Source organism: Lygodium microphyllum, chromosome 23 (genome assembly GCF_053477565.2).
Source record: "Lygodium microphyllum isolate KBCC chromosome 23, Lygodium_microphyllum_v1.1.10, whole genome shotgun sequence".
Lineage (NCBI taxonomy): Eukaryota > Viridiplantae > Streptophyta > Polypodiopsida > Schizaeales > Lygodiaceae > Lygodium > Lygodium microphyllum.
The window spans coordinates 99,388,743-99,406,296 of NC_141157.1; positions in this window are offsets into that span (position 1 = coordinate 99,388,743).

Genomic DNA, 17,554 nt, shown 5'->3' on the forward strand with positions numbered 1-17,554 from the left:
TTTCCTTTTTTTCCCTATGTGTAAAATGAAATTTCGAACAAAATAGTAACAAAAAAAAGCAATGCTAATGCTAATCACAAGCGCTATTATACAAACCTTATAAAGCATGCTAAGTCGTTTCATGAGCATCCCATTGATGAGTTCAAAGTGGAGTATGAGTGAGTGAGTTAGTTTGTTTCATTGAGTGTGAGAGTTTGTCGAGTTCATCCAAGTGCATCCTCTCATGAGAGTTTGTAGAGTTTGTGAGAGAGTTTGTAATATTTTGCCGTTCCGTTGTCATCGTAAGAAATCCCCCCCCCCCCCCCCCCTTTTTTAAAACCTAAACCATTCGAAAAAAATTTAACACCCCCCCGCCCCACCTGTCAGCGCCACCAGTTGGCGGAGGAAGGGGGGAGTTGAACTGAGGTCGACATAGGAAAAGAAGATGACGACAAGGGGAGTTGATGTATGAGTCGTCGGGGAGCCAGACGACAGTTGACGGGGGTGGAGGAGATCACGATGGCAAACAGGAGTGAGGTGGTGGACAGAGGAGCTGCCAAAGATCATGAGGGCGACGATGATTTTGATGGGGGAGGGGCACACGTGTGCCACCTCCAAATCCCCCCCCCCCCCCCCCCCCCCCCTGTTGCAAAACGAGAGAGAGAGAGAGAGAGAGAGAGAGAGAGAGAGAGAGAGAGAGGCTCAAGAACAATTCCTATCTTGGGTGAAGGCTCAAGTACCCTCTCTACCCATTGCAATTCTCGTAACCTCTCCATCAACTGTCTTTAGTTGACAAGGAGACCGCAAAAGTGAAGACAAGGAGTAGGGAACTCCGACACCAAGGAGTCCTCCGAGAGGAGTGAAGGTTCCATTCCAAGCTTGGAAATAGCCCCAAGGCGTAAACTCTCACAAGTAACTGGAAAAGCCGCAACTACGGAAGGAGGATTGGGCAAGGATGCCACCATCAACACGAACGGGTTATCGGGTGTAAACGCTAATTCGACACTCCAAAACCAGGTACCGCTACCATGTCTAGTATTTGAAACTGAACATTTAAGCATGGACATCATTAGGAAAAAGTCATACCTCGCATCGCGTAACTTGCATAACTCGAAAGTAGTTGAAAAAGGCTCAATAACCATGAATTGCCACGAATAGATTAAGCATCTACGGATTGTTGTTATAATTAAGCCAAGTGTTAGGTTTGAAATTTCGTAAATGTATCATAGATTGCTAGTATACAATAAATATTCCATATAGGTCAATTGCATCTTGTAGACCATTGGAGTGAATTAACTCGCACTTACAATGAACCCATGTACACTCACATTTAAATACCTAGGTCACACCTTATGAATTGCATAAATGCACTAGAATGAATTTTCATGAATGGGGAGCATGCATCGTATCATCAACTTAGGAAAGACTTGCATCTCGATTTTCATGGCATCATGGATAGCCTCAGTTGCACCACATAATAGGGATGCATCTAAAAGGGTAGATTTTAAGATGCACACGTGAAATGCTAAGCTTAATTGCAAGGGCCAGTTTGGTAAATGAAATTCTACTTGATAAGTGAGGCTAAGATTTAATTCGACTCAACTAGGATTCTAATCGCAAATAGGTCAAGTTGTCCTTATGACCATATTTTGACTTAGAGTCAACGTACTCTTTGGTCTCTATCCCAATAGCCAACCATGATAGGTCCAAAAGAATCTTGGGTATATCATTTTCAAAATGTGATACATCTCGAAGCTAACACAAGAAAATTTGAATGTCTTATCCTAAAGAATAATGACTATTCGCCACATTACATTCGATACTCGCAACTATTTCAGGATGGTAAATAGGCTCAGTTTATGCTTGACTTGCGAGAGAGGAATGAACAAAAGATCCTACTATCTTGAGGGAAGAAAAACCTAGGGTAAAGTTAGAACCCCGATAAAATTCTAAAGTGGGAAAATGGTTGCCAACCGACCAAATTGAAATCCTAGACTGGGACGTTAAGATAAGAACCAAAGGTTAGTAGCCTAAGAAGGGCAATGCTAAGTGTTCAAAGATGGGAACTCCACCTTAGTAGATGTCATGAGCACTCGTTGTCATTATTGTTTGTGCTTATAAATCTAGAATCACTGTCTGTGAAAGGAATGTATGACCCAAGCTCACAAAAGAAATTTGAATAATGAATTAGGTTGAATTTCTTGGAGGCGCACCAAGCTACCCCTAGCTGGCTGCCAACCCTAGCCAAGGGGGTTCCAAAATAATCGTGACGGGAATGTGAAATGAACCCGCCACAAGAGGTCTCTAAGTGGATTAGTTTGTACGTAGGAGGACACTTGTATGCCAGGGGGGGCTCTGGCTGTAAATTCACTGCCTCCGAGTCCTACTCAAATGATCTACGTGACTCGAGATAGATTATCAAAGTCATGTTACTAGTGCAAGGGCGGAAACTTGGAAGAAATAAGACCCACCCTCATGGATTGCGGAAAATGTTCTTTTTGGACAAGATTTGTATCTCAGTTAAAATGCTAATATAAAGTTTTCTTCCAAGGAACTTGTTTGAGCTGTTTTCATGTCGGTGCCATAAGTTATGTAAACTAGGATTCTAATCGCAAATAGGTCAAGTTTTCCTTACGACCATATTTTGACTTAGAGTCAACATGGTCTTTGACAACACCTAGAAACAATGCCTACTATTGTAAAATTTTTAGCAAAATTGTATACAATTGGCACATTATTGCCAACTTTTTATATTAATTTAATACGAATGTGGTGTTCGTTATTGCTATTTTTGGAGGATGTGTCTCTGTAGTCTAGCCAAGAGATCTCATAGGGTTCCTTAGTGAATCCCAACCATGATCAATCAATGTGCTAGCAATATTTGAAACTCTCCAAAGAAGTATGGAGCCACTTGAAGATGTGATGTTATTTGCACTTGTTATGCTATTTTTCTATTCACTTATTGGACTTTAGTTATTTGGGTTAGAAACTATTCTAGCGAGCATTCTAAAATACGGGGTACTTGAGAGTGATAAGAAATTGACATGGAGAGAAAGATTTAAAATTAAATCTGAACAAATGAGGACGAATTATCAATCTAGTGTTACCACTATGTTTTATGCAGAAAAGATTGTGGGCAATGCTGCTTCAATCGATACAAGAACCATAATAATGGTTTTATTAAGGTAAAGCTAGGAGGGAGGAAGTGGAAATTTTTTTGAAAGAGGCTTCTGCCTATCATGAAGTGTTCATCATGCCAATGATTTTTTTCCCTCAATAGTCATGAGATGGATAACAATGGAGCTTTCAAGTTCCATAAGATGGGCAGAAAGATAAAGTTTTTGTTAGAAGAAATAAATGAAATGATGGCTTTGAATCAGCTCTGGAAAAAGAGAAACAAGCTTTGCAAGAAAAGGTTGGCAACTTCCGGAATGCTATGAAAATTCTTGATGTTAATATTACAACATGATGCAAACAATATTGCTAGCTTTTGTACAAATCAAAGCTAGGAAGGAAAGGAAATGAATTAAAAGGAAATTTGAAAATTAGAGGAAGGAAAGGCCATTGGAGGTCGTTGGAAATTTGAGAGGTTGTGAAGATGAGGAGGGTGCCATCATAGTGGAAGATGAAGAGAGGGAGAAGGGGAAAAGGCTACACTTGCTGCTGGAGGAGGATTAGGAAAGGGAAAGGAAGCACATAGGGGATCAATGGCAGAAGGGAGAGGGAAGGAGTTCGTTGAAGGAGGAGTCATGATGAAGAGGAGGGTGCCATCATGCCATCATGAAGTGTGAGAGATAGATAGAGAAAACATGATGAAGAGGAGGGCTAAGTGACGCAACTCTAGCAGAACGACGAGACGAAGACACTACGTCGGTACCTCCACAACAACCACCTGAGACATGCTCTCTAGAATCTGCACGAGAGCGAGGAGTAGCATTTGTATCCTGAGCCAACTGCCTCGTTTACTGGAAATTGAAGCATCAGAGCGCACCGAAGTAGATTTAATAGAACAACCTGATGGTGTCTGAGAGAGCTCATGGTCTGCCATCTATCTAAATTGAGCCATCTGATCTAGAGACATACATGTGAAGATCTCCTGTAGCTCCTCGTCATTCATCCTTCGACTCATCGTGCGGATCCAAATATCCACAAAGGTCACCTACACATACACAAAAATTGATGTTTGCATAATTAATATAAATCAAGCAAAGCATGGTAATATAAATCTTTTAAAAATGATCTTACTTAAAACACATATCTTATGTACCCTTATAAGAGATTCGTCAATGAATTGAGTAGGTGGATGCTCCAAGTATGAAGTAACCTATAGCTCCATGTCAATCTTCTGTCACAACTCCGCATACATTGGATGGTTGATAGACAGGCCACCACAAAAGGATGAGTCGACCTCGTTTTCAAAGAATTCTTGGACTCCTTCCATCATTGTTACCCAATTCTGGCTCCTCTACATGCTCCAAGCTTTCGACGACCTCCACCCCTTGTAATATCGACCCCTCTATTTGCATACTGTCCTCATCTACACTGGGAACATTGCTTTGATCATATACTCTTGCACTTTGGGGAGTTGAAGGTACAACATACCACCATCGAGGTTGTTGGGGGTTTGAATAGAAAATTACATGTTCAAAATCACGTACACAAGAGAGATTTAACTTTTGTTATATGTACCATGTTGTAATAAAATTTAAAAAAACATGAGTTCATGCACTTGTTCAAAATGGGCTGGCAATACAAATGTGTCGCGCAAATCTGTCCATCTTTTTTCAGAATCTATTTCGAGAAATCCAGATGGACCTTGTCAAACTATTGCCCCAACTCCTTCAAGTACCACTTTGAACCACTGCACCTCGAATAGGATCATGGAGAAGCTACGGTAATCCACCGTGATAATACTTTGCAAGTTTCCAAAATACTCCATCTTATCTATAATGGTGTTTAGATCCCTTGCTCGTCGTCAGCTCTCTTGCTCGAACTTTACCATGATACCACAATCTGTTGTGGAGTGCATTTTGCCGATACGCTCCACACGGAAATGCCTTCCACGCGACCACGCTGCATTGTATATTTAGTACTATACATTGAAACAATCAATTAGTTGTTGCATATAAAATCTAGATATGAGAAACCTTAAACACGTTGTCACCTTTGGACTACATCCCCTCGAGAATTCCTACTCCTCAGTTGAGACCTCCATCCCTTTGTGAGACACTGCGGTCAAAGCTCCATGCAACCATCACGTTGACATAAACCGTGGCATCTCCTCCATGCCCTCAGGATATTGAATTGGTCGATGGTGCGTACTACATCAAAATTCAGATCGCACTTCTTCCCGATATTTCCTAGCTTGCTCGTACCTAGCGAGCCATGTCTCCATGGAGGCATGGTGCAATATACAAAAATGATTCACTTTCTCCTTCATTGCAGCATCCAATTTTTTTTCCATCCCATTTTCACCCACCACATCTCCGGTTGAGTCTATCATTGTCCCTCAGTGACCATAGCATACTGTTGTCTGAATCCACCGTTGGTAGCCACTGTGAAATATGCACTAATGCCTCAGACACCAACCAACCTTCAGCCATGCTACCTTTTGGCCAAGCTCATTGTCACACAAAGCCTTTCAGGGTTTTCATGAAGCGCTCCAAGAAGAACATCCATTGTGTATGGACAGATCCAACAATCTCCACTTCATCTACAAGATGCACCAGAAGGTGGGTTTGTATCGTGAGCATGCTGGTGGGCATGTACTTCTCAAAGAGACAAACCATCTCTATTGCTCCCCGCCTTGCGGATTCAATAGAGGATGTCTTGATCTAATTCTGTGAGATCCATTGCACTAAATTTGACAACCTGTAAATTGGCCCGCGTATTTCTGGAGTAAGGCATCCTACAATCGCGATCGGTAGTACAAACTGCCACAAATGAAGAAGCATTACGAACAACGACTACACTCCAAATAGCAAAATACGCAGGCCACTTACAATCCATTCGTAGTACAAACCTGACATATCTTATGCCAATCATGGAATTTTAGCCCTGATAATTGGTCGTCTTTAGAAAATGCGGACATGAGAGAACGCATCATACCCGTTAGTGTGCGAATAGACTTGATAATTTACTTCACAAGGCACTCTTCTTTAGTAGACAAAACCTAAGGAGCGCGAGGTAGATGCAAGCGACCATCAGCACTTGACTATGGCCAAAGCGCCTCCATCTTGTCTACCTCCTTCAAATCCATTAGTGCCCCTGTAGTGTCTCTCTTTCCTGTGATATGGTCCCATAGTAAGCTGCCCACATTCTTAAAAATATGCATGGGATCCAACAAGTGGTTAATTTGTAAGTGAGTCCAATATGGCAACTCGTAGAAAATTGAGAACCGTCGCATTCTGTTTGGATGTGACTCCGTGTGGACCATTTTTTGCTTATACCAGCTTTGGGCATTCATTCATGTTGGAGATCGTCTAAGAAAACCTTCCCTTAGTTCATGACCCTTCGGAAAGAAAGCGGCATGTCCTTGATATACCATCTTCTTCATGGTTCGTGACCTTTGGGAGTCTAACTGTGGCCCACACAATGGGCATACATGATAACCTAAGGTAACCAGACCTATCCCAACATTTCTATCCAGTGAATACAAACTTGAACGAGCTATGATAGATATTACCAACAAGAATGGAAGCCTACTTACCTGAGCACTCCTTGAATCCCGAAAATTCATGCATAGTTCACATGAGAATGGCTCGAATATTGGCGGACCATCGACCATTACGCTTGCTCATATCTTCACCAGGGCGACCCCCTGCTCCCACAAAATCTTAAGCTCATCGACTAATGGACGAAGGTACATGTCCATATTCTTGACTTTGTAGCGGCCGGGAATGAGCAAGCTAAGGATGAGGTGTCCTTTCTTTGTAGAAAGCTATGGAGGGATGTTGTAGTAAACAAGGACTACAAGGCACACATTGTAAGAAGTTAAGCGCAAACTGAATGGGTTCACGCCATCCATAGCAAGACCGAGCCAAAGATTCCTTGGATCTCGAGCAAAGCCTCGAAAGGTAGAGTCAATGTGGCTCCATACACGTGAATCCGCTGATATTCATTGGACTCTATCTGTGGATCTATTCTGCACATGCCAGGTTGTCAAGCTCGCCATGCCGGACGTAAGAAACATGTGACGTATACAGGGGATAAGCGAAAAGTATCTAAGAACTTTTTGAGGGATGATTTGCCCTTGTAAGTCCTGTCGATACCTATGAGCACCACACTTTGGACATATCTCCATAGTTTCATATTCTCCTCGAAACAGTACGCAATCATTGACACATGCATGGATGTTGTTGTAGTCCATGCCAAGCTTTCGTAAAACATGTCACGTATCATCACGAGACTCGGGCATGGTATTTGCAAGTGGTAATATATGATACTTTAGTAACTTGACAATTGTTTTTTATGATGGTACCGAAAAGAAATCAACAAAGCATACGTAGAAGGTACTTGAACAACTCGGTCACACTCGCATCGCTCCACCAGTATTTTGCTTGTACACTTAGGAGTGCAAGCAGTGTCTTCAGCACCCATCATATAATGATATGGATGCTTCCTCTCTAGGCGGATCAGATGTCTTGACATCCATGGGCATCAATGCATCGATCATTGCCTCCATCTTAGGCTCCAAGATTGTAGAAAATTCTAGAAGGCTGCTTGTCTCCTCTAATATTGACGGTATAGACTAAGTAGTACCTTCCAAGTGGTGGATTGGCTCATGCACTCCATCCATCGCACACCCACAAACGCAAAGTGTGCACTCCTCCTTGGGATGAGACGTCACCTCCATATAATAAATTTTACAGCCACATCTAATGTTTTTGTATATGATATTCAATTAGTTTGGGAATACAATGTATGATTGATATAAACTTTTCTTATTGTTTGCTTAAAATTTGAGATCGCTTGATCAATGATCTCTGATTGAAACTCGCCAAAGCATCATACGTGTTCCATAGACAATCGACGTTTTCGTCTAATTGTCAACTTACATTGAGAGCAAGGACATGGAACATGCTGATTAAGATGTGCCTCGTAATCTTGAACATCATGGCCTTCATCGTTTTCCATTTGGTCTACATTACGACAAACAATTTATTTTTGTTATCATTCTTTTTTTTTCTTAGATTGTTTGAGAATGGATTTCTTCTCTTGTAACTCAACAAAACTGACGTATGTAAAGTCTCCACCTACCTATGGATGCGAGCCTATATTATGTAAAGTCTAATATGCTATGCATGGGGACGAGGGAGTAGCTACCCTATGTCGGAGTGTTTCCCATCCCGTGGTATTGCACCAGACCACTACTACTACTAGTACTCACCTTCTCAAACACACCAAAGGTGCATCTTTAACAAAACCTCTCTCTCTCTCTCTCTCTCTCTCTCTCTCTCTCTCTGTGGACGAGGGAGTAACTACCCTATGTCGGAGTGTTTTCAATCCCGTGGTATTACATCGGACCACTACTACTACTAGTACTCACCTTCTCGAACACACCAAAGGTGCACCTTTAATAAAACCTCTCTCTCTCTCTCTCTCTCTCTCTACCACTACCACTACCACTACCACTACCACTACCACTACCACTACCACTACCACTACCACTATCACCACCACCACCACCACCACCACCACCACCACTCGCCTCCCCGCAGCGTTAAACACACCCAATAAGAAATTAAAGAACTACTACTACTACTACTACTACTACTACTACTACTACTACTACTACTACTACTACTACTACTACTACTACTACTACTACTACTACTACTACTACTACTACTACTACTACTACTACTACTACTACTACTACTACTACTACTACTACTACTACTACTACTACTACTACTACTACTACTACTACTACTACTACTACAACTACAAACAAGAAAAGAAGAATTAAAGAACAAGATCTTACCCTCTCTTTGTTTTTTATCAATTCATTTTCCTCTCTCACTCCCTCTCTCTTTCTTTCCTACTTTCTTTTTCTCTCTTCCTCTCCCTCTCTTTCTCTCTCAGTACACATCATTTTTAACAAAAAGAAGCAAAAGAAAAAAAGAAAAAACAAAAACAAACCAAGAGGGAGCAATGCACTCACCGCAAAGGTTCAAGGATAGATTCAGTGGCTCCTCTTCGCGACGGTGGCTCCTCTTTACCCTTCATGCACTTCCTCTTCTTCTTCGCAAACGGCGGCGGCAGCGGTGAGAAGCTCTCCTTCTCTCTCTTTCTCTCTTTCTCTCCCTTTCCCTCTCAAACGCACGATGCAGTTCGCTCTCTCTTTCGTGCAAAATATCATGCTCGGGTTTTAGCCTGCTTTTTTTCATCTGAGTACCATCGCTTATCGACGCCACTAATTAGCATCAGAAATGGCCGTCGCTATTCTCCTATATCCTTGTAGTGGTTGCTAATTGCTCTATTCGCTCCTGATTCCATGAATAGATAATAGAGATATTGCATTACTCTCCTCCCCCCTCTTAGTTGTCAACATGAAACTATGAAGGCTAATCTCTTAAACTTGAAATTAATCAAGATTAAGCCTTAAAAGAGTTACAAGTGGCTATTCCCATGCGAACAAGGTATTTCAAAAATGAAAACTTAAGCAAGTGGAAAATGATGAGCTCGTTGTTAGGAATGATTGGATAGACTCCCCTTAGCTGGATCGCAAAGGCCACGGCTTCCAAAGACGCAATTACGATTCTCGTACTTTACGTAAGTGTATTAACTCGTTTAACAGAAAAAAGTAATTTTTCATAAATATTTCTTTGGTTTATAATTTTTATAAAATATCTTTGAATATCAATTTCAACTATGGATAGTTGTCAGAATTTATCTATGTCTAATTTTATATTTTAAAAATCAAAAATAGTAAAAAATACTTTAAAGTGGCTTGAAAAGGGTATAGATAAATTTTTATAAAATATTTGGTTTAATAATTATGAGATATAATATTTTTTTATTGAAGAATATACTAATAATAGTTTTTTTTAAAAAAGAATTTTTGGAATATTTTTAATATGTCTTAAAAATAAAAAATAATTATTTTAGATAAAAATTATAATATTTTTTTATAAAAATCATGTTTTTAATTCAATAAAAATTAAGTTCTTCTAAAGAAAGCTGGAGAATATAGTTTTGGATGTTTTATGAAATGTTCTTGGGGTTAGAGAAAAAGAAAATTAATTTGATGTTATTACTTTAAACATTATTAATATAAAATATTATGTCTCTAACTTTATGCAAATTAAAAGTGTTGATGAGGTATTAAGTTATACCAATATGGGACAAGGAAAATGTTTTTAAAAGAAAATTAGATTTTATGGGTTTGAGAAGTGCTAGTTGATTTGATAATAAAAGGAATTAAATAGAACTATTGGATTTACACTCTGAAGTTAAATTTCCGAAAGGGATAAAAATCCTGAGTTTAGTATTTTAGTGTCCAGTATAGGGATAGAGATGAAGTGTGAGAATATGCAAGTTTATTGAGTTTTCGATATTAGATTAGTTCGACTACTACGAATAAGTATCGTAACTATTGAGGAAGGCTAGGATAAATCATAGAAATTAGTTATCAATATCACCTATTCAATGCAACAACTCCTAGGAGTTGGCTTGACAGCCTGTTTAAAAGTGGCTTGGTCTTTGTCCGGTCACTCTTTGGTCTTTACCCCAATAGCAAGCCATGATGGGTCCAGAACAATCTTGGATATATCATTTTTAAAATGTGATACATCTCGAAGCTAATACAAGAAAACTTGAACGTCCTATCCTCAAGAAGAATGACTATTCGCCACATTACATTCGATACTCGCAATCATTTAAGGATGGTAAACATGCTTAGTTTACGCTTGACTTGCGAGAGAGGAATGAACAAAAGATCCTGCTATCTTGAGGGAAGGAAACCCTAGGGTAAAGTTAGAACCCCGATAAAATTCTAAAGTGGGAAAATAGTTACCAACTGACCAAATTGAAATCCTAGACTGGGACCTCAAGATAAGAACCAAAGGTTAGTAACTTAAGGAAGCTACCATTCGAAACTATAGCATAATTGCTTACCCCTTTTACATAGGAGTGAGGTCGGAAAGAGGTTATTCTCTATCCCTTAGAAGATAATGGAAAATGATACCAAGGCAAGAAAGGCCTAAAAAGGACAATGCTAAGTGTTCAAAGATGGGAACTCCACCTTAGTAGATGTCCTGAGCACTTGCCTTCATTATTGTTTGTGCTTATAAATCTAGAATCACTATTTGTGAAAGGAATGTATGACCCAAGCTCACAAAAGAAATTTGAATAATGAATCAGGTTGAATTTCCTGGAGGGCGCACCAAGCTACCCCCAGTTGGCAACCAACCCTAGCTAAGGGGGTTCCAAAATAGTCATGACGGGAATGTGGACCGAACCCGCCATGAGAGGTCTCTCCGTGGATTAGTTTGTATGTAGGAGGATGCTTGGATGCCAGGGGGGCTCTGGCTATAAATTCCCTACCTCTGGGTCCTACTCAAACGATCTACGTGACTTAGGATAGATTGTCGAGGTCTTGTTACTAGTGCAACGGCAGAAACTTGGAAAAATAAGACGCATCCTCATGGATTGCGGGAAATGTCCTTTTTGGACAAGATTTGTATCTTAGTTAAAATGCTAATATAAAGTTTGCTTCCAAGGAACTTGTTTGATTTGTTTTCATGTCGGTGCCGTAAGTTACATACATGAATCCTATTTCCTAATAGGCTTAGGATTCCAAAATAACTATGATAGGAACGTGGACTAAACCCGCCATGAGAGGTCTCTCTGTGGATTAGCTTGTAAGTAGGAGGACACTTGGATGCTAGGGGGCTCTCGCTGTAAATTCCCTGCCTCCAGGTCTTACTCAAACGATCTAAAAGACTCAGGATAGATTCTCGAGGCCCTATTACTAGCGCAAGGGCGGAAACTTGGAAGAAATAAGATGCATCCTCATGGATTTCAGGAAATGTCATTTTTGGACAAGATTTGTATCTCAGTTAAAATGCTAATATAAAGTTTGCCTCCAAGGAACTTGTTTGAGCTGTTTTCATATGGGTGCCATAAGTTACATAAACGAACCCTCTTTTCTAAAAGGCTTAATTAAGGAAGATGATTTTAAGTATCACACATAAATGTGATAGGATCTAATTAGATAACTAAAGAATGCCTATTGAGGGAAGCGGGTGGGCAGAACCCCCAACGGGTCTATCCTACGGAAGGGTAGTGCCAGAGGACTGGGAGGCTTCTTACAAAGTTCTATAGTCGTACGATCTTTAGGTAATATTAGGTTAGAAACTGATTCATGCCATTTTAGGGGACCAGAATGGGACTATGCCCTATGGGTAGAGAGGTTGAGCAGCGTATCCCTCTCATTTCCCATTCTCTTTGAACCAACTGCGGCAAGTATGAACAATAACATCCCTCAAAACATTAAAAGGGCCTATCTCCAATCCTCTACCTTTGTTTTGTTTATCTTATGGTACAAATATGGCATAGTTAATTTGATGGATAGCCCTTAAGACAATAGATGCCTAGCAAGGTTCATCTTCTCTTATTAATGGGTTGCCATAGCACTGCCTTTTGTTTTCCCATGATATCACATTGTATTGTATTCAAATCCCTCTCTTCTCAAGTCTTTATCCCCAAAAATAATAGTAGTACATTTTCAAAAGTTCATGCACTCTCTAGGGAATTTAATGGCTTTAGTATCATTTAAGAAAAACCTTCATGCCACCTCTATACATGCCTTTTTCATACCATTCTTCACTGCAAAATCCTCTATTGCCCCTCTCCTTTAGTCCTTCTTGATGGTGGCAGTTATGGCTACATATATAGTAGCCTCCAATTGCCGCGCATGAGAAAGCAGTGAGAATGCTAGTGTAGATACCACTATCTGGCCTCAAACTTTGGGTGAACAATTCTTCAAAATATTCTTTAAAAAGCTCACTCATCCCACGTTGAGGACACCCCATGGTTTTTGGAAAAAGTAATGGAATTATTAATTTGTGATGAAAGTCCAAAGGCATATCTGCCATCTTATCCTAGGTCTCGACCCATTTTGCAACTTCTAGGACCACTTGCCATGTAGACACAAACATTTTAATTACTTTGAGACTTTGAATATTTATTCTTTTCTCAAACGAGAGAACATTTGCCTAGTAGAGGACATCTAAGTTAAGTTTCTTCATCTTCACTTTCACAAGCCATGCTTTAATGAATTGCCCATGCATTTGAGGACTCTATTCTCTTTGAACATGCCAAAAAAAAAATCACATGTGCTTCTTGTGAAAGTGTAGGAACATCAATCCCCCCCCCTTTGCTAGAGGTGGCGGTTAATCAAGTTATTGACTTCTAGCATCTTTCACCCACTAATTGGTTGGACAGTTTCAAACTCTCTTTGAAATCTTGCCCAACTATTTCCATTAAAGTTTGGCACTATTGTTTAAAAAATTATCATAGAAGTGAGAATCACCCCAATGGGCATCCCAAATACCTAACCCTTGCTCCAATTCCACTACTTTGAAGATTGGATCCCTTAGCAACTTTGCTAACTCTTTCAATCCTAGGCAAATAAACTTGCTTTTTCTCACAGTAGTCACCACCCTAGAGAGTTTTGAAAAACTTTCATACACTTTTATCGATACATCTACTAATTGCTTCTCTACTTGCACAATGTTGGACTTATTGTTGCCAAATAATTGGGAGACCAAGTGTTTTCTTTTTGGTATAGGAAGCCCCTTGGTTACTCCATGTTGCACCTTCAAATCCAAATTCCTAAGCAACGGTGTCGTCGTGTTGAGGGTTGAAGGCCTACCACTGGGGTTTAGAGCAGAAGAAGAGTGTGGGATTCAAGGATTGGAGAAGGAGGAAAGATTAGGATTTCACAAGATTTGGGTTTTAGAATTGACTTAGTTGAAGAAGAAGATATTAAGCTTTTTCTGTTTATTTAGCATACATGAATGGAATGAATAACTTTGTCTTGATCACATCAAATGCATTTGGGAATAATAAGCCATTACATAAGGGATAATCTTAGATTTAAACCAAATGCATATTCCAAATGCAAGCTCAAATGGTTTTTATTTCATGTACATGGATGGATAACAACTCCAAGAAACAAGTATTTTGATGGTAGACTCAAGTACATTCAAGGCATAGTTCAAAAGCTCATGAAATGCATTGATTAAGCATAAATTTAACTTCAGCCCTGGTTTAAAACAGTGATTTCCAGCCCATAATCAAGCTCCAAAAGTGTACATAAAACTCAAGAATAAGCTCCTCTAATCATTCACAAGTAAAGCCCTGATGTTAAGAGGTCAATTTCCTCTATTACAACCACATAGATCACTTGTTTACTCATCAAAATGGACAAGAACAGTGGGCTGCCCTGTTTATGACTGGTTTTTTCAGCCCATAACAGCCCATACACCTTCAAAATCCTCCCCTTTGCTTGCCCCAAAGTCACTCAAGTACTTGGGTACAAGACGGGCTTCATTGGACCATGAATAAGGTAAAAAAATGAGAGAAGACGTACACAAGAGCAGGCTGAATCCTTTTTCTTAGGTTTTCCCTCTTTTATGGACTGTCAAACCATTCATTTTCGTCATACCAAATGGATGGGTAAGAAGAGCTCGCACCTTCTTTGTTTGTAACTCCTTCTTCAGCTCCAGTTTGTCTTGAGTTTTCATGCTTTGAAGCATGCACCATAGCCCACTGCTCCTTCTCCAGTTGTATGCAGGCACACTTTTTGCGCCGAAAAATGCGGGCTGCATCCTGCTCAGCTCCCACTTATCTTTTTGACCACTTAGGTCGCTTACAGGTCATTTTAGTCCATTATTTCAGGTCCCCTATGAACCTAGTGGACTTTTGGCACTTTTCTTGATTTCTAACCAAATTTTTCACTTGAACCAATGTGGCTTAGCCTGCAAACTGTCAATTACTTCCAGCTGATCAAGTTGTGGGTTCCCATAGACTTAATTTTTTATCAATATACATGGTACAATTGAAAATTATATGACAAATACAAAAGAACTTTTGTAACTAAGTGATATCTAAGTTGGTTGTTGGGTAACAATGACTGAGTTATGTATGAAAATTCCTCATATAAATCCTAGTAAAGTTCTTTTGTATTCATAAGAATTCCATGATTTATATTATGAACAATAAACTTTCTGACATTCACCCCCTCCTAACCTGCACATCCTCCGGCATGTGCCATTTCAAAAGATTACAGGTTTAAGGAGGGTCTTCTTCTGACATATCTTCATCTTCATCCTCTAAGTCTTCTTCATCTTGCTTGTCTTTAAGTAGATGGCTCAAATCCAAGTCATCAAGCTCATAAGTAGAAGACTCTCTTCATTTAAAGAGTTTGATACGTTTACCGGCTATTGGTACCTTGACCATGGTCCCATCCATTTCAGCCAAAGTATAAGTAGCATTATCATGTACTACGTTCACCACATATGGTCCAAACCATCGCTTGGCTAACTTCCTGTGAGCACTATATTGACTGTCCAGGATGCTGTCATAGACAAGTACCCAATCATTCTCTTGAATAGCTCTTGGACGGAGTCGATGATGCTTGTCAAACCTCTTCATATTCTTCAATCTTGCTGCCTTCAGCCTTTCAATGGCTGTCTTGACATCTTCTGGCCTTCTTTCAAGTTGCCTTATGTGCAAAGTCAGCAACTCTTCTCTATTTATGCCTTCATCCAAAGGCAAGATACTCCATGTGACAATAGACTCCTCAATAGGCATAATAGGTGGCTGCCCATATATCAGTTCATAGCCGGCATATAACCTGCACTATGGGTAGTTCTATCAGCCCATAATGCGAATGGTAGCATTTTAGGCCATTCCCCCATCTTTCCTTTGCAAGATTTCGCCAATGCTTCGAGAATTGGTTGATGACCTCTTTCGCTCTTACCATTGCCTTCAGGGTTGTAGGCTGATGTAAGAGATAGCTTGATTCCCAATTGAGCAAAGAAATGGCGAGCCTCATCGGCATCCAATTCTCCTCTATCAGTAGTTACTTTGACAACACAGCCATACGTACAAAATACTTCTTTAAGTAAAAATCTACAAACGGCTTGAGTAGACTTTGTTGTCAAGGTTTTTCCTTCCACTTGATTTGTGAGATCTTCTCTAGCAAGTACTAGATATCTCATGTTCCAAATTCTTATAGGCATGGTTACTAAATCAATAACCCATCTATAGTGAATGGATAAAGGAAAGGTAGGTTGAAGCCCATCTCTATGCTTAACCATAGAGTACATTTGACAAACATGACAAGACTCAACAAAATGCTCAATGTCTTTATACATGTTTTGCCACAAAAATTTCTCTTTTATTTTGGCAAAAGTGCCCCATATGCCTCTATGACCAGCCAATAGGCTTTCATGAAATTCTTGCATGACCTGTCTTTGAGTTTTCTTGTCTCCTAAGACACGAACAGGCGCCCTTCCTTTCTTTTTCGCATGCCTCCAAAGGTAGCCATCTTTGAGAAAAAAGCCATAAGCTTTTCCCTTGATTCTCTTGAACTCTTCATTAGTCCAATCTTCCTTCTTTGTCATAGTGCTTAGAAATTGGCCAATTTTTAGCCAATCACCTGCATAATATTCTTCTTTAAAGTGTGAACAAACTATAACAAAACATTGAGCATGCTGTCTATCAGCTGCCCATTGTCCTTCTATGGATGTTTCTTCTTTCTTTGCTGATGTAAAATTTGTTTCAGCAGCCGCACCTGTTGTACTTGCTATAATTAATATTGTACCTACATTTTTGATAGTTGAACCATCATTAGGTACAACTGTACGTGCTGTTTTCAGATCTGAACCTGCAATTACAGCATCATTTTTAGCAAATATGGACTCTGATTCTTCCTCATCCATCATCTCTTCTTCATCCTTATATTTGGTACGCGAAAGCATGTTAGCAACTAGATTATCTCTTCCTGCAATATGTTTCAAATTAGGATTTAAGGATTTAATATAGGCTATCCATCTTAGCATAGCTATGTCAGGAGTGGAACAGTTGGCAATCATGCCCAAGAGTGGAAGACAATCTGTTTCAACTATTACATGTACACCCATGAAGTATTCCCGGTCACATTTCAATGCAGTTACTACTCCCCAAAGTTCTCTTTTAATTTGAGCACACCTTCTTTGTCGTTCATTAAGAACCTTTTCTCCAAAGCGAATTGCATATCTGTTGCCTACCAACTGCCCATCCTATTCCAATAGGACTTGTGTCCACTGTGAGTATGATAGGCTGTCCATTAGAGTAATTAGCCCTCTTTAAGGTGGGGGCTGAAATCAGTAATTTCTTCAATTTCCGAATAGCTTGAGTATGTTCTTTTTTCCATATAAACCTTTGGCCTTTTCTTAGCAGTTGATAAAGATTTTCAGCAACATGAGCAAAATGTGGGATCCAAATAAGGTAGAAGACACATGCTCCAAGAAATCTTCTCACCTCCGAAACATTTGTGCATATTTCCCGCATTTTACTG